At 28.9% G+C, this 26,670-nt stretch overlaps 1 protein-coding gene and 1 long non-coding RNA gene across 3 annotated transcripts in view; one reads left to right on the forward strand and one right to left on the reverse strand.

The window, feature by feature from the left end:
• The window catches only part of Mthfs (methenyltetrahydrofolate synthetase), a 281,274-nt gene that overhangs the window by 187,683 nt on the left and 66,921 nt on the right, over positions 1-26,670 (forward strand). The window lies entirely within an intron of this gene.
• Positions 1-26,670, reverse strand: part of LOC142322001 (uncharacterized) — a 127,696-nt gene that overhangs the window by 79,930 nt on the left and 21,096 nt on the right. The window lies entirely within an intron of this gene.

Below are 26,670 nucleotides of genomic sequence, written 5' to 3' on the forward strand. Positions count from 1 at the left end.
AATTATTACTTTTGTACAAATTACTTAATGTAAATAAATATTTTCCAGTATCTATTTTGTTACGACTATCTCAATTTATGTGTGTGTCGGGTAATATGTACATAATTAAGAGCTAAATTAAAAAATTAATTAAAAAAAAAAATTCCTATTAAATACAAATTCAAATTATAATCAAAAAAATCTAAATACAAAAGTTTATGTAACGCGTAATAACCTTTAAATAACTGCATCTTAACCTAACATAAATTCAAAAAAGAAGAATAACATAAAATTTTCACAACATTCAACGACAGATTCAAAAATTTGCTCTTTACTTGGAATAAAAAACCACCTTTCCACCTTCCACCTTCTTATAATTAACTAGTGTTTATACGAACAGTAGATTTTCGCATCTTTTTTTTACTGAACCTAACAAACTGAGTTTAGATGAATCGATTTAAAGATATTGAAACTAAAATACTGAACAAGTTTTTGGAAGGTTTAGTTCAAAATAAACCTTACTGTTTAGGAATACAACCAGGTTTGTTTTCACGGTCATAAGATATCATTGACTGATGAGATGAAGTTTTCCATTATGTATCCCCAAAAATATTTTTTTTTTTATAAATAATCTTTGCATCATCCCTCTTGCCATTCTATCATCCCTGTTAAGAAGAATAGCAGCCGCCATTTTGAAACAGAAAATTTTATGAAATATTGTTACACGTAGTACGTTTCGTCTAATAGAAAGAACCTTACCTAAAATTTCATCAAAGTCGAAAATCAGTTTTTACCTTTTAGCGCCACTAAAACACTAATTGAAAGGTCAAAATTATGGGAGTGAGTTGTGACTATTATCAGTTCACCTACAAAAGTTATGGTTATGATTTTTAACATGCAAAACATACGTAGGCTCTCGTGCATTACCTTACATTTTAATAATTTACATCAACGACAATGAAAATATTGTTACAAATTTGAAAGGTAATAATTTTCTAAATTAATCATTAACTGTATAATTAATTTAACTTATATATTTGAAAATGGTTATTACCTATTAACAGAATGTATTGTGGTGACTATTAGAAAAAGAGACAACAATAAATAAGTCGCATACCCGGTAAGCAAACGAAAAAATTTCTTAGATTTTTTGACAGATAATAATTAAATCAAAAAGGGAATTATAAGTCTATAACTGAATAATTTCTTCTTTACAAATGTATGAAATACATATAGATAAACTAGATGAATTTATCGGAATCGTAAAATAAATGCTATTACAGCCATTTTATGTGTTTCAGCTACTAACGACTGTTTTTCATTTAATTTATGACTACTGCAAAAGAAATGTTCGTAACTAATCTCACAATATTTGAATTCTACTTAGATAAAATATTTTATACAACCATGAAACGAATAGTAGTGGTAAATGGCAACTGTTCTGTTTATAGAATGTTTTGCGTGACAATAACACTATTTAACAGATACTAGCTAAAGCCGGTTGTGTACGATATAATAAGCCATGCAAATAAAGCTAGTACTTTATAGTTTGTACTTAATACTCGTATAAATGATTAATTATTAAAGAATGATAATTTCCTCATGAAAGATCGATTGAAATTTACTACAGCAACCAAAATACAAAGCAAGGTCATTACCAAAGTTTTGCTAGAGATCCTGATTTTTTTTTTACTTATAAAATCTGATATTTAAAAAACCGATGAATATTATCAATTTTTTATGATTCCCGTTGAAAGTAGATTAAAAGAGGTTTTTAAATCTTTTTGGGACGTATCTAACTCATTATTAAGGTAAATTAGCGTTGTTTAAATGGTCGAGTCAGTGGCGGCTCGTAGCTAAATTAGTGGGGGGCTGCTCCAGAAAATTTTTTCTGGGCTTTTTAAAGGCCATGGTTAAAGTTAATTGTAAAGTACAAAAAACCGAAAAAAATTAATCAAATAGAATAGCTGGAAGAAGGATAATAATCTAATTCTGTGCACTTTATCACATTCAAGAATAACGGGTTTTAAGCACAAACCTTAAAAACCGTATTCGGTTTAAGCGAATAGATAATAAAATGTCAAAACAGATGATATTTTTTAGTGTATTAGATAGTAACTTAATAAAACGTCCGCTTAAAAACACTATAGGCCTTTAAATTTCTGTGTACACAGAAACAAATACATAATTACTGTTTACTAGTTATCTTCTCTTTCGCCCTTCCAACGTGTTTTTGGACAGATTTGGTAATCAAATAGCCCTTGCTTTCTGTCATTTTCTGATCACTATTGAAAAAAACAACTAAACCACTTCCATATTCCTCCCACCGACTAAACTAGAAAAGGATACGAACAAGGAACTTTCCATACACACGCGGAGTAAAAATAAAACTACCTTACACCAGTACGCCAGGGTCGGCACTGCGGGAGCGAAAGTGTTCTCGCAGCCTCGCATGCAGCTTCATATATGCGCATGCGCACAAAAACCAAACACCATGCTGCTGGAACTGTGAAGTGCACAGTTCCATACAAAGATTTTTGTATCTTTTCATAAACTGGGGGATGACTACTTACATTAACCTTAAGGATTATATATTGTAAAAGTATAAAGAAAGAATTAAAGAAAAAAGGAGTCATTATATTTAAATGTTATCGATAATATCAGGGGAAATAGGGTGTGCTGCAGTTCTACAGTGCCTATACGCGAGCCGCCATTGGTTGAGCTCGTACTTATACACTACGAAATTCATTTGTTATATAATTCAACAGCATGAAAATTATTTATAAATTAACTTATGGCCGAGTAAAAAAATAAATTCTAAAAAAATATATATTAAATAAAAAAACTACATACATATTTATACTACTATTCGACATAGTCTCCGCCAAAATTCAAGCACATGTCGTACTCTATTAATTCTTCAAAATCGGCCTCACCAAAGTACCCATCCATTCGTTGACTCCATCCACGAATACATCATTTCTTTTGAAGAGTTAAGAAGCAAGCTAATTCTTCAATTTTGTGAACAGATGAAAATAAGACAATGCCAAAATGGGAGATGGTCAATGCACCACATACTTGTTTAATACATCCTTAGTGCTAGAGGCGATGATTGGTTATTTTTTCATTTTCTTCAAAAAATCCCTTCGTTAGGATCCTTTGCCGTTTATTTCGTATCGCTCTCCTAAGGTTTGCCAGTGTTTTACAATAAACGTCAGCAGTTATTATCGTACCCAGATTCATAGCTTCTACCAAAAATATTCCTTTATAGTCCTAAAATACGGTCCATCATCCATCCACTGATGGTCTGCCTGGCGTCATGTCTCTTATACCACCTATGTCTCCAATCGTTTCCGTCCCAAGCTTCCTCCATTGTCGCCTATAGTTTCCAATCTTCACCTCACCTATTAACTTCATTCTTCAATTCCTCACTTCCTTTCTTCTTATACTGATTCTTCCAATGCAGTTATCAAGATTCCAGTTTTTCTAATCAAACGTCCTAATCAGTTTCTTTTCTTTTGATTACCCGGATAAGCTCTCTTTCTTTTTTTATACTGTTCATTACTTCCTCACTTCATACGTTAATCTTATTCTCTCTATAACCATATCTCAAAAACCGAGTTCCTCTCCCTCTTTCTCATCGTCTATATTTCATTTTCATACAACAAGATACTTGCTAACAGAATATAACTAACCTCTTCCTTAACTCCTGTTTAAGTCCTACAACATACTAATTCATCCTTCTTACTGAAAGATTCCTTTGCCATCGCTATCTTTCCTTTAATTTCCATTGCTATCTCCCTGTCCTCTATCACCATAGCACCCACATATCCGTAATTTTTTACTTTTCTATTCTTTCTCCACTTGTTCTACCTCTAAATCCTCTTTGTTATTTTCTTCAATACCTATGTCAGACCGATCATTTTTCCCTTTGAAACCATATAAAACTACAATTACTCATAAAGAAAATGTTAAACTTTTAATTTATTAAAAATTAAATACATTATCGAAATAAACATTGCATGCTTGCTAAACTAGCACAAAAAAAAATACAAATATAAAATATATAAATGATATCGTTACATAACTGAAAATAAAGAACACTAACATTTCATACATGTAAGACAATAAAATTAGAAATTTCAAGAAAAGTTTGAAATAAAGGTTGCGGTTGTGTATTTACGTTTGTGCATTTGTAACATTTCAAAATTTAATCAGAAAATAAAAATCGAAATTACTACTAACCACAGCATGCTTATAATGCTTACTTATTCGTTGTAACAATACATACTTACAATACATACTCAGTACGTAACACATAGGACTACCAAAATTAAACATTTTAATCTAAAAGGTTTTATCATTATCTGACTTATATATATATCTGACTTATGATATTTTATCATTACAAACAAGTATCATAATGTGACACTGTATAATACGAAACCTATATTCAATTATCTAGTCACTCAACTGACACTCACTCAATACAGTAAACTCATATTTTCATAACGTCACTCAGAAAGTCAATAATCTACAGTATTTAAATGTACTGTTTTACATCATTATGATAATTTCCGATGACAAGCGTAAAACTTTAATCTGTCCTTTAATTTGTTAGTATTTAAAAATTTGAATAATGAAGAATATGAAAAAAACATCTAGTTCTCTTTCCCATTATACTATACTATGTTTACTTAATCATTAAACTAAGTTTACAAATATATTTCACAATTATCATGACGGTTAACTCTCGTATATGATATCCCTATCTAGGCGTAAAATATGGCAACGTGTAGATCCCGGAAAAACCGGAGAGCAAAGCTTAAAATAATAGCTTAATGTATTCCGCAGCCTCTGTTTTATAAATTCAGTCGCATCACTGTTATCAGTTTCACCAAAAATTATAAAATATGATCGGACCTAAATTTTCTTAACTCGACACAAATTCAATGACAGCTATCAAATAAAAATAAGTTACGTTTAAAAATAAATTTACATTAAATTTAACACTACCTAAAATTGGCCAGATGGTTTTAAATTGAATATTAAAATCAAACAAGTTATAATTTATCCACAAATCAAAACTGTAGTAAAAGACGGAGAAACTTGTTTATACAGAGTGATTAAGAAGGAAAGGGAAATAATTCAGGAACTGATCTTACAGTTTGAAATAACGAAAAAAGTACATAAAAATATATATTTGGAAACGATTTGTTATCGAGTTACGGCTAGCGAAAAATTTCGCCCGAATTTCAGTTATCCCGGTAAAATGAGGTCAAATTGAAATTTTTAAGGCGTTGTATAAAGGGTAAACTTGATGGATTCTTATGTTTTTTGATCTGAAAAATCGAATAAAACATGTCCCAGAACTGTATTTCCCCTAATTTTCATGATATCAAACATAAAACATAAAAATTCGGTGACGAAAAACATGTTTTAGGTTTGAAGTATAATAACTTTGCTAAACGACCTATATGCGTAAATTTTATTATCAAAACTTGTAGAGAACTTAATTTTGAAAAAATTGATGCAATAGTTTATGAAAAACAAAAAAAAATTAGTAAAATTGTAAGCGAGATAAAAAAGATTAATGTAGGTTGTTCTGTACAGAATAGGTTGACTAACAGGTAACTGTTCCGGTAAGTATTGTTTTGGTAATGCTATTGTGCACAGTTAACGACCGTTAAACGAATAAACTTCTCCATCTCTTACTCACTCACTCGCTGTCTCTCACAGAAGAGACAAAGAGAGAGATATGTCTCTCACACATCAAATCCAGTTTGATTTCTCGATAAACTACAAAGCAAAGGTAACAGAACTATTACGACAAATAATAAAATATTTATTGTAAATCTAAGATTTATAAATTTAATTAATTTTATTATAAAAATAAAAAGAAGAGATAACCAAAGTTTCAAAGTGTTAGTTATGATAGGAAAACGAGAGGGGGGAAATATATAAATAAGTGTTAAATATAAACTCTGATTTATTTATTTTCTGAAATTACAAAGCTGCATTGTCAATAAGAGAATAAATTATACATCGCACTTCTCAACAACAGCAACTGGGAAATGTTTTTCAAAATACAAGACATGTTTAGCGCCTGTTATTCTGAACACATAACAGGCTACAGCTGAATATTTAAAATAGATTTCCACTCTAATATTCGAAGCACGAATTTTGTTGTACGTAATACAGGTCGTCGTAAAAAGGACACAAGATCCATCGAATTTTAAAGGTATATATAAAAGTACGAATTTAAATTATAACCATAAAAAATTAAAAGACTAAAGATGAAGTAAAGACATGTATAAAAAGAAGTTATTTTTTTACAACATATAAACAGTTTGGAAAAAACTTCTAATGGAGACTAGAAGAACATAATATATTGTAACTAAACTTTTTTTTGGCTAAATTTAAGTTTCCTATTAAGTGTTTGTATACGATCATATCATATTTATTGAAGCTTTCTCTACGATGTAACAGACTGTAAAAAAAATTAGAACTATAAAAAGGTCAGACATCAAGACGAATTAAATTATTTCAGAACAAGCTGAAAATAATAAAACATAATATTTTGAAACGCTGAAAAAGATGTTTTAATTATTAAAACAGAAAAAATGTAGTCCAGTAATATGAGATATCGTAAAAGTATTATAAAAAGATTACGGCAAACTTCATTCCAACAAAATTTAAAAACTTTAAAATGAAAAGTATTTTACATATTTACAGAAGTTAATGTTTTATTAAAACATTAAGTTACATTCAGTTAAATTTTTGTTAAATATTTTACTTATATTTACATATATTTTATACTCTAAAATATATGTAATGAAAATTACTTTTAAAAGAATGCTCTACAATTTAAAAGTACAGTTTATAGAAAAATGAACATATTTTAAACAAATAATTACTTCAAAAGAATATAATAATGATTAAAATAATGTCTGTTAGAAAAATAAAAGAAATATTTAAAGAAAAATCTGCTGAGTACGACTGAATTTTCATAATAGATTTTCATGCATTCAATACAAAACTTACTATTTTTTTACACTCGTTTAAATTTTAGTTATTTATATAAAAAAAGACAATTAAAGTGAAGAAAACTTTCATTTACATTTTTAAAAAGAAAAAATCAAACAAGGGTTATTCTAAAAAACGAATTTAAAAAAAAATAACAATAAAAGACTTTCTTCTACACCCGCGATTGCGCGCGCGTATACAGAAATACACTCATTAAAGAAATGGAATGCCTTTATTTCACTTTTAGAAAAGGAACATTGAAAAAAAATTACAGAATGAAAAGAAAATAACGATATAGTTCAAAAAATTCAATACGTACAGATGAACATACAAAATAATTACCAGAAGCTTAAAGTTTAATAAAATGTATAACTATTCAAACTTTTAAGAAAATTAAGGAATACACAAATGACTAGTTTAATTCTGTTATGAAAAGAACTGAATAAATATCTAAAAAGAAATTTAAAAGTAAATTTCAATTTTAAAAACAGAAGTAAAATTACAGAATAAATACACTTATTTTTTTTTCTTCCTACTTAAATACAAAACTGAAGCTACAGAAGAAATTTCATTTTGTCATAACAAAAGTTTTTCCGAACAAATGTACCAGCAAGAAAAATTCTAATAAAAGGTTTTACACTAAAAAAGAAAGAAAGAACTACGTGAATATATAGCCTATAATGAATATAGCCTACCTTGCATAGGTAGGGTGTATTCATTTAGTCTCATGCTCTCTTGATGTCTCTAAACCAATAGTTTTAAATTTTAATGTTTAAAGACAAAACCGGAAAAAGATCAGTAAAGTACATTAAGAAAACATAGGAACAATCGTCAATTATTAAGGGGATTCTCCTTCTAGAACACATTTTATATCCTCTTACAAGAACATACAACAAACTGTTCATACAAAACTCGCATAACTAAAGTAGGTTAACGACCGTACAGCGCCATTAAAAAATTAAATATTTGTACGATCAGTAACCCTAACTATAACCGATATTTTATATATATACATACATATATATAATGTGTGTATATATGTACAACAATATTTTTATTTTATAACACTTTAGGTAACACAACCATTTTATAATATTTTATACAAAATTAAACACAAAAAATAAGTAAACCACGTTTCGTTCCCGTTCCCAATTCGAAGCTTTCTTAAATAAAACTGAAAAACATAACCTACTTAATCATATGTTAAACAATATTGGACTGTTCTTACTATTCAGCCAAACTGGAAACATATACATGTACCTAAATAGCAATTCTTTTACTCAATAAAATCTAATGCTGTTAACAACAGAACGGATATTAATGATTTAAGTGGTGTGCATGTGCTAGTATGCGTTCAAAGTTACTAAGGAAAATAATTTGAACATATATAAAGATATTTTGATGAAAGTAATGAACATCTCTCTTCCTCTATATGACTTGCAATCTCATGTTTAAAAGGTAGCACTATATTTTATTTCTATATCATGGACAGTAGAATCTTTTTTTTTTTTACTTTTTTCCACTTCAGCTCTTGGCAAAAAGCCCATCCATCATTAATCTCACTTACCTGGTACTTCTTACTAATAAAAAGTACAAACTCCCAAGGTTTTAATAATAATAAAAATAAAAAATGTCAGAAATCGTAGAATTCGCGCAAGATTAATGAATGTCTAATAGTATTTATTAATTTCCAATTTTTATGTACACCCGGAAATTAAGAATTATAAAAAAAAATAAAAATTATATTTAAGAGTAATGCAATTAACATCTTCAGTGCTGAACGCTTGCGCGTGGTCTATGAGTGCATTACACCTGCTGACCATACATACGCGTGATAGTAAGCGGCTTCTTTATCTCTACTGGTGGGCGTCATTGTGTACTGTTGACTCGGTATCGTATGTTAGCACGTCAAAAATATTATATTCTGTTACCGTGTAGTTCGTACGTAATTACATTGAAACAACTTTTTTGGCGGCATTTTAAATTTGCGTGAAATTTTATCATTTCTGAAAGAGGATAAATTTATAATAAACAGATTTGTTTTATAAATTATTTGTATTTCAGTTAGTATGGATTATAAAAATTATGTTTCACTTTTATTTTATAATTACATTTAGCTAATATTATTATTTTAAACTAATACTTTTTGGGGATTATTCAGTCCTTTAAAATAAAATGTAAGTTACATAAATATTTTTAATTTTATTATTATTCGTTCAAATGAAAAGGTTAAAATACATATTTCCATTATGTGTCTAAAACATTAATAACATAGTTATCTGTTTGTCAGATCTATTCTAAAACGTTCCAAGGAATTTAAGTAAAAACTAATTTTCAGGTAGTAGATAAGTCAGATGATAGATGAAATCAGATAAAAATAAACTTTAAATTAATTTACCTAAAACAAAAGTAAAATAAAAATAATTTAAACAGTTATTGATATAAGGAATGAATTGAAGATTTGTTGTGCATAAATTTAACACTGACTTTTGTAAGTAAAACCCATAACTAAGTCTATTTTTTCATAAAACGAAGAAATAGATTATTTCTATTTCATAAAAAAAAAACTAGAAGATTAGTTAACATAAATCACCGGCATGAACATGTAAGAAATTTACGAATACGCTCAACCACGTGCGATTGTGTTCAGCACGGATGGTATAAAACGTTTTCATCCCTAGTGCGCACCACGCGCTAACGCGTGGTCGTGGTTATCGGGTTTTTCAAACGTTTTATATATTATAAATGTTGATAACTAGTGTACTTAAGTGAGTTAAAAATAAAAATATAATTCACCACAGAGTGTTAGTACACCGATGAAAAGGCAATCATTGAATGTGCTAATTTCCTCCCCGTGAATCTTTCTATTTCACAAGATACAATATTACTGATTGGGTGATTAGGTTATGACTACAAGAGTAAAAATCCAGGAATCTATTAATATTAATACTATGAATGTAGGTAAGAAGCACATAAATTCTTACATGTGCTGACCCCCACCCAACAATTTGATTTAAAAGTTTGATTTTTTTGCAGTTTTAAGAGGTCACTGATTCTGTCTTTCAAAAGCTTGAAGAGCGAGGTAAAAAATATTAATGTAAATGGACTTTACGTTTCGAAGGTTAGACTTAAGGAAATCAAATTTATTCGTATTATTTTAAAATATATCAGACGAAAAAACTGAAATATATAAATCTATTCTTACAACCCTTGAATTTTATAAATGTACACATATTTTATATTTAAACAATGAATAACAACACTAAAAACACAACAATAAAAAACACTAAAAAAGAACAATAAAAACACTAATGTCATCTTTTTGATAAGCTGAATAAGAAAATATTTATTGTAATTACATGCAACCGTTACTACACAGGTAGTATGGTGATTAAACACCACCATAACACCTCATTGTGGACTATTGAACATAAGACAGACTCCAGTTAATCATTTTCTGGCTATATTTTCCGTAAAAATCCCTTACTGGATCGAAACATATGATCCCATTTTTATTTATGTTTCTTATAGAATGATAATATCATCCGGATTTCGATGAGCTTGATATGTTTATAAGTAACAGAATACTTGGGCAGCGAAAAAGGTTAACGGGAAACCGTTTTACACTTTATCTTAAAAAAACCCAGGCATGCTTCTTATTGTTGGGAATGACTACGTAATTTTGTTGACTAACTTTTATCTCATGTCAGGTTCCTATAACAACACGGTTGTAGCATTCAACATAGGTTCAAAGTTGAAAAGTACTCAAAAAAGTTACTCCTTTTTAGAATTTCCTTCAGTCATTTGAAAACAAATTTAAGTAAAAGTAAAATTTTATGGGTTGAAATATGTATACGAGTATATATAATATAGGCTGTAATATAATATAGTATATATTTCAGGGGTGGCTGAAATGTAATGCGTAGTCGCTCATAACGAGCAAATTAAACAAATTTTACATAAAAGCACATTTCATTATAAAAAAACTTACATTTATTTTTACACGTAGTCCCCATTTACAATTAATTACACATTTCTCACAACGTGAACCAGTTTTTTCATTCCGTAAATAAACAATTCTGGTGGTCTTTCCTTGATCTACGATCTTATTGCGTCCTTTAGTTCATCATCCTGGATGAAATGATTATCCTTAATATCCATCCCTCTTTAATTGCGGAAAGAAGGGAAAATCTGGAGAGGATGTCAAATCTGGTGAGTATGGAAGATGTGGAATAGCTTCAAATTTCAATTTCACTAGAGCTTCGGAGGTTGCACACGGTGTGTGTAGCTGAGCAATAATGTTGCACAATTATCGGCTCCGTGGATTATAAAGCATGCTATCGTGCTCAAGACGTCTATACGTTTCTATGTATCACAAAAAATTTACTATTAACCCAGTTTCCAAGTAATCAATCAAGTCACACATCACAAAACTAAAGTGCCGATAATCCATGCTAACATTTTTCTTCTGGGTTGTAATGTTGCATCCAGGTTTCATCTCACGTAACATTAATGAAAAGAAAGTCATCTTTTCGACTCAATAATGTTTCAGAAGCTGAACACGTAATTCCTTTGGTTGTTTGTTCTTTTCTGTGAAATCGCATGGCGAACAGATTTTACGGTAGCTCAAGTGCAATAAAGTGACCTACTTGTTCTTTCGATATGGCAATCTGGGTTATTTTGTGATGCGATGGTCATTTTGAATCAATTCATCCAAATCCTTTTGATGCTTCCTATCAATCACAGAAACTGGTCGACCACTAAGAGGTTCAGCCTCAATATTTGCTGTACCAGGTTCTGATCGACGAAATTTTATTGCCCATCTATTTAAAATACTTCGATCAACGGTTTCATCACTACAAACGGCTTTTATAGTTTGATGATGATGAATGTCACTAGCGTTCACTTTTTCCGGTGTTATAAATTCAGTACGTTATTTTGTACGCGTTGATAGAGGAGGCATTACTCGACTCCAAATAATGGCGACTGAGAGAAAATTAAAGGGCATGGGTATTGGTCACGAGTTTTGGAATGTTAGTATTACTTATATTTAACTTTGATTGATATTTAAGTAACGTTTAAAGCCACAAGGTATAGGGAGATCCTGCTACGGTTTTTTTAAATGATTAAACATTTTTATGCACTTGAAAAAACGACTTAACGTGATAAATAATGAAATATTTGCCAAAAGTGTTTTAGAAGCGGTATTTTTACTTTAATTTCGAACGGAGATTACGCTTGCATACATTTATTTTGCAAATTACTTGTTCCAATGGCGTATATATTAAATAGTACACATCTACAAATAGGATTACGAAGATTTAAATATGAGTTTCTAAACGACATAAAAAAAATAACTATAAATAAAAGTACATTTTGAATCAATTTAGTTCTTTTTTTTTTTCACCAACCCTACACAGACTACAGCCCAGTCAAGATGGGATACAAGGAATAATTAAGCGATGTAAAACTAAAATTGGGTATATGGAATGCCACACATATTAAAGTCAAATAACAGTAATTTGAAACGGGTAAACAATCACATCAACAAATATAAATGGTTTACAGACAAAAGAGCCAACTTATCTGAGCGAACATTCACATAGAGACTGAATACATCAGGATGTAGACAAAACATACAATACGTACTATTATGTATATAACTTCATTATCTCGTTTATTGTTTAATAACATAACAGTCTGTTTAAATTTCATGTTAAATTACTTAATATGATTGGATATTTAACAAACCACAGGGGAAGTTAATAAACAATACCGTGCATAGGAGAATTTTGAAATTTGTTACAATGCGTTGGGCTCGGTTGGAGGGGAGGAGTGTCAGAAGAGAATTTAACAACGTAGATTTTAATAAAACTGACTACTACAGTTGCCATACATTGAACAAAAGAATCGGAACTTTTTTTAATTTGTTATGTGCATGGATCATATTCTGAAATATATTTTTAGTATGTATTTTTGTTTAAAATTTAAAGATATGTAGTTAATTACAGAACAATTAATTAATTAATTATTAATTAAAGAATAAAATAGTCATTTTTTATTAGAAGGATAGGAATATTTTTATTATCAGAAAAAATATTTTTAAATAAGTACATACCAATAGTTCTGTGAAAAACATTTTTGTCTATATAATTCAGCTCAACGAAATTGAATCAGTAAAGTGAAAATTACCACAAATTTTTTAATTTCTGCTGCCATAAATTTACTACTGTGCCTAATATATAAGAAAAAGCACTGATTGGACGCTGCTATTATGGTTGACTGTTTATAAAAACAGATAATTAGGCAAAAAAAAAAGAAAGAAAGAGAGAGTAACAGATAAATAAATTTGTATGTAACTTTCACAAGCTTAACTACAGCAGTGTACTGCAATATCAATATCCTACTCCGTAGAAATTGGTAACTAAGCTCGTTTTAAGAAAAAAAATACTACGGGCTCTAGGCACTTGCTGTCGTAATTTTTTTTTATTAAAATGGAAAATGTGGAACAATATACAGGATGATATCCTCCCTCAGGTAAATATATGAGGGTTGGTTCTCTTTTTATTTTTTCTACATTTTTGTTTGTTTGTAATTTCGTTTTTTGTCTTTAATTTTATTTTTGTTTTTCATATTTTATCATTTATAATAATCTCATCATTCATATTATTAAACATATTTTACAAATCCGTCATACCAGCTGAAAATATGTTTAAATATAAAATGATGTTTTGTAAAGTTATTTCGAATCTAGAATTAATTTATCTTGCTCTGACCCACGGCCAATTTGAACTTTCATAATCAAAACGTTCTGAAAAAAGAAATCACCAAAAAAAAAAAAAAACAAAGGTTAAAATATTTTTAATGAAGTAGTTCGAAAACGACTGTTATGCATATGTTTGAAAAGTAATGTAGTTAAAGGAGATGACAAATTAAAGTAAAATTCTTCAAAATATAACTGATTCTACATAATATTTCTTTAGCGGAAAAGATATTTTTATATATGCAACAATTGAAGGAACTTGACTTTTGAACAAGCACTAGCTGGGCTGGAACGTGAAGCTGGTCTCAAGTAGCGGGGACTGATGACGTGGAAATGATAACATTCATACATTTACGACGGGCAATTAATTTTATAACTAAAAACAAGAAACATCGGCCATTACAAATTCAAGAGACTTGTTACGGAAATCTTAGAAACTTTACATATTTTATGTTTTGACACGAAAGTCTTCTGGGTCGGAGGATCGATTAAAAAATCTGATGTGGACACCAAATTACTTCCTTGTACGTCTATTAAATTACATATACATATTTTAAAAGTGAATAAAATGTTATTTCACTAATAACTTCTGATTTTTTTCATATTTTTTTATTATTATTATTGAATTATTTTTACTGTAAATTTTTTTACAATCAAAAGTTTATAATTATTAATAAATCAATATATTTTAAATAAAAAAAAAAGGTAAAAAAGGAAAATGAAAAAGGAAGAAAATGTTGCAAACAATGAAAGAATAAAAAGATTGAGAAGATGATAAAAATAGAGGAAGAGAAGGTTTAAGACCAAGGAAAGAATAAAAAGATTAAGACAGGATGATGAATATAAAGAGAGAAATATGAAAACTAGAAAACGGGTACACAAATTAAGATCAGTATTATATCTAACTAAACAGCGATTAAATGACTGGCAAAAAAAAAACAAATAAACGAAATGATGATTAACTCCGACTTAGGGAGAATATTGTCCGACAATATCAGAGGAGTAATGAACTAAAAGACAAGAAATTTTTGCAATTTATTAAAGATCGGACATGTATGCCTTAGTGTATTTGTTGTTCTTGTGAGAGTCTATTCTTCAGGGTATTTGTTGTTCTTGTGAGAGTCTATTCTTCAATCACTCTGCAGTTTAACTTTAATGTAGATAAAATTAAACAGAAATTCCAGAATAATTAAAGAAATTAAACAGAAATTAAACTAGAAAATCTAAAAATAATATGATTCTAAATTATAATTTTCAATGAATATTAAATAATCAGATGTTTCACCAAATCTATTACATATACATATATATACCAATGCCTATTAAATTACATATACACATTTTTAAAAGTTAAAAAAAGAAAAAGAGAAGTTTAAATAAACCCAAAACGGTTCTGAAAAATTGTTAAAATCTTTATTTTTAAACTTAAAATTGATCGGCTCCCCACCCTCAATATTGGCCCTAAAGTATTTTTTTCGGGATTGCTTACACTTCTTCTACACCAAGGAAGACACTAAAAGAAATTCTATTCAAAAATATGCAATAAATAAAATGATAGCTTTTTTCGTTTTTTTGGTGAAGGGGGAATTTTGGAACTTTCTTTTTTAAACAGGGCATGAGGTTTTTGGACTTCTTGATGTTTTATGACCTAGGGACTCCATAAAAAAAATAGATAATTTTTTTATGTACGTACATACGTTAGCGTTTGACTTTTAATTGGGTTAACAAATTTTGATGAAATTTTGAAGAGACCCGTATATATTCATGCATATACTGAGTTTAATTTAAAGTGATATGTTTACAAAATTTTGAGAAAATTGACCGTTAAAAACCCCTCCATTCACTGGAGATATTGATCCCAAATGTTTACCAACAAATTGTCCCATGTACACTAGTCTGAATAAAATTTCATAAAGTTATTAACTTCAAACACGCCAACGCACGGTTTTGTTTTTTGGGGTCCCTGGGTCATAAAACGTCGAGAAATGCAAAAACAATTCATACCCTATTTTTTGACTGATTATCGTACTTTCTTTCTTGCAGCACAGCTCTTGAGCTACGATGCCAGGAAAGTAAAAACGTATCATATCGGGTTCAGAAAAAAACGTTTTATCACTCAATTACGTACAAGTGGGGTGCAATATAAAAACTAAACAAATAATCAATTCGAGCTAAAACATATTTTTTTGAGGCTTTAACCCACAATTAATCTATAAAATTAAATATTTATTTAAACCATATTGCAATATACAACTTATAAAATCTGAAAATTTAACTGTTCTTTAAAGCAAATTTTGCTAAGGCAGTTCCAAAAAGATTATTGGTTAAATTTCCTAATTTGATGAAATATGTATCCCTATTCATTATAGCTGTTTAGACTGAATACTCTATTATTTGACAATAAAAAATCGCCTATGACCCGATTAAAATTGTGTTATTGTAAAATTATAAAAAATAATTCAGTTCTCTCTCTGATCAATCCGAACCGTAACAAGTAAAAACGCATTGACGAAAATCTGTAAAAGCTACAAACATGAATAAAAAAATCGGATGTGACACACCACATGACTTCCTTGTACGCCTATTAAATTACACATACATACTATTTTTTAAAATGAAAAGTAGATAAAATTTTATTTCCTTAATAACTTCTGATATTTATTCATGATTCTTTTTTTTATTGCTATTACTAATTATTATTTATCGTAATTTTTTTTTTTTTACAATCAGAGGTTAATAATTATTAACAAATCAATATATTTAAATTAAAAAAACAAATAGTTAAAAAAAAAAAGATGATGAAGTCTGATTCGAAAACCGATGTGCCTTCCCCTTATAAGATCAAAATATTTCATTAATTAAGATTTCCTTTGGCTATAACTCTGGAACCAATGAAAATAAGTACCACTTACATCGTTGCAAAGCTCTCAATGAGAGCTTATCACTGCAGTTAAGAAAAACTCCAAAATCCATTTTTTTCTTTTTGGATTTTAGGTTTTTTTGGACAATTTTGGTTCAGTAAATTGCAATCAAAAGGGGAAGTGCACAACTAGATGCTACAACAGTTCTAAATCAAAAATTTCAACAACCTACGGCTAATCGTTTTTGAGTTATGCAAGATACATATGTACGTACAGACGTCACACCGAAACTAGTCAAAATGGTTCAGGGATGGTCAAAATGAATATTTCCGTTGAAATCTGAAAACCGAAATTTTTCGCGATCACAATACTTCCTTTACTTCGTATAAAGAAATAAAAAGTTGCAATTCGATACACTTAAAAAATTAAAATAATTATTTCGATAGATTTCAAGGGAGAAACTGCACTTTCAGGATTTTTTGAGAACTTTACCGAAGAAAAAGTTTTGATAACAAAAAATGTAAAAATCGATCTGGAAATACGTCTGTTTTTACAAAAATCTTATCGTTTTATTCAGTAAATAATGAAATAAATGTTAAAAATTGTGATTCCAGAAGCTGTAAACAGTAATCTTAGGACATAAAACAAATAACGAATTCGAAGGAACAAATCCCCTGCCTCTGTAATAGAAATAGAAACTTTCCCAACCATTTTATACTCATATTATTTTTCATTTTATAAAATAGCAACCTATTTAGTTTTAAACAAGGTTTTTTTTTTTTAATTACAGAGTTATGTTTATAATTTTTTTTTTTAATTTAGAATTATTAAGTGATTTTCAATGCAGATGCCTCTTAATAAGCGAATTGTGTTTACCAGATTAAATTTATATTGTTAAACTAGAAAAATAATTTTTTATTTAAATTATTAGAAAATTTTTTAATAAAATTTATTGATATTAATAATAAATATTTACATTTAAATATTTTAAATACACAACAATAACTTGTAGGTTATAGAGTATCGACGACCGGTGCGGAAAAAATAAATATTATACAAATGCACACATTTATGTTTACAACAAACCACAACTTTAGATTATATTTTATTACTCACTGGATGTGAACATATTTGTAAAGGATGTCAAGCAATCTAGCGCACTACACTATACAAATTAATACATACCACAAACCATACAATTAAAACAGAGACAGACAATATACGAATTTCAGTGTAACTAATTAATAATACAATTAATAATTGAATGAATATATTAATAATTATTAAAATAATGAAGTAAGAGTCATTTTATTTCTGTCTCGCTTGTTTAAGTGTCACTTACTTCATAAATGAAATAAGTTTAATTTTAATAATTAATAATTACAAAATAAAATAAAACTTCGTACTAACTGACCCAAATTAATTAAATAAAACATTCCGTAACGGAATGATAGCGTATCGGCCTTTAACCGAAGGTACCGGATTCAAATACCGGTGAGGCTGACATTTTTCATAGGCTACAAATTTCCATTCTAAAATTCTCATGCACATGCTTCTTTGTAAGCTTCTGTGGCGAATTAATTAATCACTCAAGCTACAAAAATATTACATTTAAATCGATATTTACTTTTTCTAGTTCATACAATACATTGAACTTTAATAAAATTCAATTATTCTATTAACACTGAATTATGAATTAATATTTAACACTGAAAATCAAGAAAAAGCACTTTCACCATAATTCTATTCTAGTCTCAAAATAACTTTATTTACGATTCCGCTTCTATTAATGCGGTATGATATTTAACAGACTGGGTAATTTAACGCGCGTCAATTCATTTAACTAGACAACAGTCAGTCTGACAACACTGCTAATATAAAGTATATAAAACGCGCACATAAAGAAACATATGCAAGCAATACAGACAGAGAACTTAATTCATTCTTTTTTTTTAACTACAATTGATATAATATATAGTAAGAATATATTCATAGCAAATATATATATATATATATATATATACAATGTTATAAAAAATACACAGACAACTTATACACAAACATGCAGTAACAAACTATGTATCCACAACATAAAGAAAAGTTAATAATAAAATTAACATAGTGAACTAAAGGTTGCAGAAAATGAGGATGTAGCAAACCTATATATCCGAATTATAATTGTAGAAGCAATCAAGAAAAAAACTTATTTTATTTTTTTTTAAATTTAATCAAATATTAAATAATAACATAACATGAATTATTTATTCGTTTTGTGGTACTATCAGAATAATGCCTTCAAATATGTTAATACTTTCTTTCTATTCTTAAGTACAATGGTGTTTCCTAAATACGCTGGTACTTTTCCCTTTTAATTTTACTGCATGCGTTGTGATTTTTTGTTTTATTCAATGAGCGCATCTAGCAAAAACGATTTCAAATTGCTCCACTTGCAAAAATCTAATGATATGAGCTCCAGTAACCCGAGAGACATTCAAATACCTCACTATCCAGAATGTTTTTTATAAAATTTTCTATATAAAGAGTCTTTCCCAATTAAAACAAGGTAATAGGTTCATCATATTGCAAGAAAGCGTTGTTTTTTTTTTCTTAAACTGAAACACCATTCAGAAAAAAAAGTTCATTAATAATATCTATAACAAATTTAGGTAAGAAATAGAGGCCGGCCTCCGTAGTTCGAGTGGTACCGTCTCGGCCTTTCATCCGGAGCTCCCGGGTTTGAATCCCGGTCAGACACGGCATTTTCATACACGCTACAAATCATTCATCTCATGCTCTGAAGCAATACTTAACTGTGGACCCGGAGGTTAAAAAAAAGGGGAAGAAGAAGAGAAACTTCTCCAGGATACGGTTGTATCCCTAATGAAGTACGTAACTAACTTCCATCCGTTGAGGATTATAATTCTTTAAAATGCACAACTTCTGGTTCACATATAGATATCACTTTAATTAGCTATTCTGCAAAATATTCTGCTAGCAAAATGGGTAGGTATTAGGTATCTTTAAATCTCATCCACACGATAAGACAAAAAATGTTTAACTATCATGCAATAAGTAGATACCATTCACCCCTTCCTACAAAAAAAAACCCCTATAACCGGCTGAGAATAATGAACCGACATTTTGCTAATATAAAACACCTTTTATCTGTCAAATATGAAAAAATTACAAAAAAAATTGAAAAAAAGAATAACAAAATACACAATAAAACAAACTGAATTATTAACTATTATAAACTAATTATTCATACATAATTATACATTTAAATTACCACATTCAAACATGAAACATCAGCAAAGAGAATGAAATTCAATCAGATATTTACTATTGTTATATTAATCCATTCAGTATAAACAATAGAAAGTTAATTTATACAAGTTTTCATCGAGAGGTAGTTAATAAAGAGCGTAAAAGTAGGAGATTATTACAAATTCTAATAGTTGCCCAGCAATACAAGATCAGTAAAGAGGAAAAGGAGAAACTACATTAACGTTCGATGTAGTACTTTGAAAACGGTATTTATATGTTAGTTAAATTCAAGTCCCAACTTAAAATTTATCTTCTAACAAGTTTATTTTAAAGCATGTTTGCTTTTATTTTAATTTCCTAATAATTCTACTGTTTAACTTCAAACAAGAGTACATAGGTGAAATGCAGCAGTATATTGAATGTTAATTAACTTTTTAAAAACTAAAAATACAAAAAAGTTAATAGGTTAATTATATTCTACATTATTTTAAAAAAATAAATAATTAAAAACTAAGTATTGATAAAACGATAGCTAAAACCCAAAAAATTAAAATAAATTTAAAAAATTTCTTGCACAGTTCTGCGCGAGACCGATTTTTCGTTTTCGAAGCCTTCACTACTTCTGTCAGAAACGCACTGATTTTCAGAATACAAAACGCGCGTTCCATTAACGAGTAGTCCCTACACAAAAGCATCAAGTTTAAACTCATCGCCACTGTGACTCAGAGGTGATGAGAAGCGTATGAAAAATTCACCAATACAAAATCAACATAACCTCAAACGGGTACTTTTTTCGTTTTATGTGACTCAGAAATTCTTGCCTAAATCAACTCAAAAATAATTATGTAAAAAAAAAGAAAAAAAAACAATTTTTAAGCGAGAAAAGAGGTAAAAACCATTTTTTTTCAATTTTGAAAAACAGTAATGTTTTTCAGTATTTAAATAACACAGTAGAACAAAAAAAAAAAATTTCTCTTAAGAATGAGAAGAAAACAGTTGTACAGAGTAAATCGCGAAGAGAAAAACCCCGTTTGAAAATAGATTTTATCGGATCGCGTTAATTAGTTATTAACGATTAAAGTTAAAAGTTTTTTGACTGTCAACCATATGATTTTTTGATATGTGTGTATTGGAAATTTTATACAGAATATGAATTTCTGAAAATTATATCAAAAAAAAAGAAAACAAGAAGAATATTGATGTCTGAAAAATAAATAAATAAATCAAGAAAAGGTAAAATCGGGAAATACCTTCAAACAAGTGTTAACGATAAGCTATAAGGGTAATAAACAGCGGTTTGCCGTAGCATTGTTGGGCCGCCGTAATCCCTACGATAAAAGGTAACTTTTATTTAATAAAATTATTGGGTGGTAAATTTACCAGCCAATAATTCATTAAATATATATATATTCAATATTGGCTCAGACGATAAAGTAAATTTACAAAATAAAGGTAAAAAAAATTTAGAATATATGTTTGTTTTTCGACATTCCTAAAATAATTTCCGCAATTAAAGTATTATGCAACAACAGTTACAACAAATTTTTTTCAACATGAACAAGCTATTAGGTGTCTAAAAATCTATGTTTCATTTTAATGTAAGTTAATAAAGTAACCCGGAAAAAAATGTTTATTGTTAAGATTAAAATAGATACGAGTATATATTTGTAGGAGGATAATATGTAAGACAAAGCGTTCAAAAGTTAATTACAATAATATGGAAAAAACCAATGAAGAGAATTTTTCTCGTTACGTTAGAAGTTTGCCTATACAACAATACTGAAATCTAATTAATGGATGCACACAGTCAACGATGAGATTTTGTTGTTTGAAGTTCAATAAACCGAGTTAACATAATTACAATAATAATAGAACGTATTAACTGGCATTACTTCAAATAGATTATTTTAATAACTTAACTATTCAATTTTATCAGCGTTTTCACGTAACCTTAACAATTCTATTATGTAAAATTTATAAATTACTTATAATTTTGATAACATGTGTAAAATAAACGAAACGGTGGTATGGATCAGTGGAGCTCATACCACCGTATGGATGGTTCCATTCCGGTTCCAGAAATGCTGTAACCGCTCTCAAAAACAAATATCTTAACAAAGGCTTAATACGGAAAATGTTGTTTAGCCAGAAAAAATTACAGAAATTTTATAACAACATAAAGAAAAATGTAATATCCTACCCTAATAAATGGCATTTGTACATCTGTCTGTGTGTGCGTCCCCCTTAGCTTAGCACCGGAATGTACCGATCACTAGCGGAAAATCCCGATTCATTAGTACATGTCTCGTAGTGGTCAGGTGTATACTTGTTTTATTACAATATTCTATATACCGTATATATATATATATATAGAAGTTTGGGGAAAATTTAGTACTTTTTAACCGGATCCGAATTTTCGGACGAAAATCGCAACTATCTCGAAAAAATGGTCGGTCCTTGCGCTCTGAAAAATTTGTTCAGCCCCTTCATCAATATCCTAACCGCTCCCTGTGGTACCGGTTGAATGATAATATTTTCAAGTGTCCCCGGGGCGCCGTTCGGAAATCGGGGAGAGGGTGCAATGGGGGTGCCACCGTAATACCTCGGCAATCTCTCGTCCGATTTTCACGATTCAAACGGCGTATGTATCAGCAGGTCAAGTGCTAACTGTTTAACGCATAGGGTACACTCTTGATCTATCGGATCTTGGTTATCCGGAAATTAAATAGTTTAACCCTATGTTTTGATTGCACTCACCCACCGTAAAACGTACCGATCCGATAATTCGCTAAATATGCTCAAATTTATGCACTAGCGCAGCTGTTAAGTGTTAACTTATGAAGATTAAAAAGTAAAAGATAAAAAACATATAAAAAACTTTTTAAAAACCATTTAGTGATTTTAACTTTTTAGTGATTAAATGCACTAAAAAGTAGAAAATGAAAAATATGTAATAAAAAAAACTTTTAAAACACCAATCTTAAATTAAACACACTAAAATGTAAAAAATAATTTTAGGACGTTATCACAAAATGGATGTGACAATAAGCTATGATGATGATATGTAAGATTATGTGAGTCATAGCTTCAAATTAAAAACTTTATGTTTTTGCCGATTTTTTATTACGCGTGATGAATGGCCTAAAGAGTGAGGTGCAAACACGCATAAGAAAAAATTGGCAAAAACATCAAATTTTTAATTTAAAGCTATGATTTTCACATAATCTTACACATCACCATCAAAGTTTTTCTTCAAATCCGTTCTGAGATACGGTCCTACAATTATTTTTTACCTTTTAGAGCGTTTAATTTATAAGTGGTGTTTTAAAAATCTCTTTTACAACTTTTTTATTTATTTACGCGATTGTTTTTCTGCATAAAATAATTAACTATAACCAAAAAGTAGGCACAGGAATGTACCGATCACTAGAATGTTCCGATTCGTTAGTATCAATTTCTAGAGTTAAAGTTCTAATTTAACTTTCGTTACATCGATTTTCATCATTCAAAAAAAAATATTTTTACAAAAGAGGTAATCAATTATGGGCACCTAATAATCCCATTTCGAGAAGCCGCCCGCCAGGGCAACCAGCCCAGAGGGCCTAGCTGCAAAGGCGTGCCGTAGGCACGCTCTGCAGATAGTTGACAATGGGTGTGGCGTAATTAAGAAAAGTTGTGGCTTAAGTACTAACGAAGGTTACTCTAGAACAGCGGTTCTCAAACTGTACTAAGCAGAGCTTCTCGAGGTACGCAGCTAAACGTAACAATACAAAAAAACTATTATAGTAAAAAAATGTATTATAATTATATTATAAAATTATAAATGTAATAGATATTTATTATTATTAGTATTTGTTCATTATAGTAGATCAGTTCTCAAACCTTTTACTGATATATTATAATAGAAAAATATTTTATCATGCATTTCCTTTTCCCTTAATTTGAGGAAATTATTCGTGAATAGCAACAAATTAATAGGCGTACAAGGAAGTCGTGGTGTCCACATCAGAATTTTTACATAACACTCTCATTTGAATTGCAGTTCAGTAGCGTCCACTGAACTATTAAATATGTAATATATCATTAGGATAGCGATACAGCTATATCTCAGAATTGTAAAGTAATAAAAAATTTACAAATTATTCGTGAATATCAGTTGTTCGGCTAGCAAGAACGATGAAGTTTGATCAAGACCATTTTACAAGTTTTTCCGTACTTTCTTCCAGTAGTTAAGCGAATTGGTCGAAGTTATCCTATTGACAGACGGAAACAGTTGCTTTCGATGTTTTATATACTCTGTGATAATCTGATTTGAAAATATTACTATTGTAATAATTTTTCAATAAGAATGAAGTGTTAGTGTTGTTATATGTATCTTGAAAGGGAGTTTTTTTTTGTACACATAAATATATACATACTACGCTTGAATTAATTCGGTTTAGTTTAGTTGAGGTAAAATATAATTCAACATGTATAAGAAGTGGCTTAATTTAAAAACATAAAACATCATCAGTTAAAAACCTGTACCATCGAGTTCTACTTCAGAATCAAAATTTGCAGCAACTCAAGATCATTTTCTTACGAAAGATTGCAAGAAAATATGATCCTGAGCACATTAATATTGTATATTCTGTCAAGGATGGAGACAATGAACCATGACCTCAATGGTTAATCTGCTTTGAAATTCTTTCAAACTAAAACATGAAACTCTCATTATTGAAAAAGCACCCTAGTAACGTTCAACATTAGTAAGCAAACCTAAGGATTATTCTGTTCTAAAATTGCTGAAGGTTAAAAATGAATATACATCACTTTCCACAAACGCACTGTCATTTCTAATTCCATTTTCTACTACATATCTTTGTAAAATGAATTTTCTGCTATGATGATAATAAAAAAATTAATTAAGTAAGAAAATGAATCTTGACTTAAATTTAGGGTTAAAATTAATTTTAATTGAAACAGATATCTCTTTACTTGTTTCAAGCAAGCGGCACAATGCTCTGAGAAGGAATTTCTAGTTTTCGAGAATATTGTATGTAACTTCTAATCTAAGTAAAAGTATAATGTAACATTTATTTGTAAGTAAATAAATGAACTTGCAAAAATTAATAAAAAATTTTTAATAAATAACAAAATTGTAAAACATGATTTTTTTATTAAAATAAATAGGTATTCGCTTAAAAAATTGTAAATTTTTTTATTTCTTTACCATTCTGAGATACAACTCTATCGCTATCCTAATGATATATTACATATTTAATAGTTCAGCGGTACGCTACTGAACTGTAATTCAGATAAGAGTGTTATGTAAACATTGTGATGTGGACACCACGACTTCCTTGTACGCCTATTAAATTACATATACACCTTATTTGCTGCATTTCATTTGAACTTATTTCATCTGAAAGTGAGATACGATCCTCTAATTCTTTAACAAAGCGGACAATTGTTTATTAAGCGGACTCTAATTTCAGCAATTGTTTATGCTGAAATATTAGTTTTTATTAACATCAAATATTTATACACTTATTAATTCAACAATCTTACATGAAATATTAGGATAGAGTAAAAGTCCTTTTATTACTCGTATAACTAGGGGTGAGTATTATTCCTATCTTCGTGAGTTGCTGATTAACAAAAGTTTTAGATTTCTGGTGTGTCGTTTAAACAAAATTTAATAATAATTAAACTTATCCGTTTAGTGAACTCCTGTATACTGGTTACAAATGTCAATTTCGACCTAACGGTGTAAAATATTCAGTTTTTATTATTGGACTATTTGGTGAATAATCAAAAACCAAAAATAAACAATCATACAGTAAAAAGAAAGATAACATGAAGCAAGATATCTCAAAAAACGAAAAGAAGATGAATACGAAGGGAAAGAAAATGTTAAGAACAAGGAAAGAATAAAAAAATTAAGAGAAAATGATAAACATAAAGAGGAAAAAAATGTTAAAACTAAAGAAAGACTAAAAAGATTAAGAGATGATAAACATAAAGAGAAGAAAATGTTAAGACCAAGGAAAGAATAAAAAGATAAGAGAGGATGATGAATATAAAGAGAGAGAAAAATTGAAAACTAGAGAACGCATACACAAATTAAAATCAGAAGATTTATATGAAACCAAAGAGCGATTAAATGTGTGGCAAAAAAAAAACAAATAAACGAAATATGATCAACTCCGATTTAGGGAGAATATTGTCCGATAATAATGAACTAAAAGATAAGAATTTTTTGCAATTTATTAAAGATCGGACATGCATGCCTTAGTGAATATGTTGTTCTTGTGAGGGTCTATTCTCCAGTCACTCTGTAGTTAACTTTACTGTAGATAAAACTAAAAAGTAATTCCAGAGTAATTAAACAGAAATTAAACTAGAAAATCCAAAAATAATACGATTCTAAATTATAATTTTCAATAAATATCAAATAATCAGATGATTCACCACATTGACATGATTCACATTGACACATATGTAATGCCTATTAAATTACATTTATATATTTTTAAAAGTACATAAAATTTTATTTCACATAATTTTTTCATTTTTTAAAATTATTATTGAAGTATTATTTATTGTAATTTTTTTTTTACAATTACGGGTTAATAATTATTAAATCAATATAATTAAATTTTTAAAAAAAGTTAAAAACCAAACAAAAGGAGATGAAGTCTGATCCGAACCAATGTGCCTTCCCTTTAAGATCCAAATATTTCATTAATTAAAATTTTAATTTTAATTTCGATTGCAACCAAAAAGGGAGGT

The sequence above is a fragment of the Lycorma delicatula genome, chromosome 3, assembly GCF_047948215.1.
Source record: "Lycorma delicatula isolate Av1 chromosome 3, ASM4794821v1, whole genome shotgun sequence".
Taxonomy (NCBI): domain Eukaryota; kingdom Metazoa; phylum Arthropoda; class Insecta; order Hemiptera; family Fulgoridae; genus Lycorma; species Lycorma delicatula.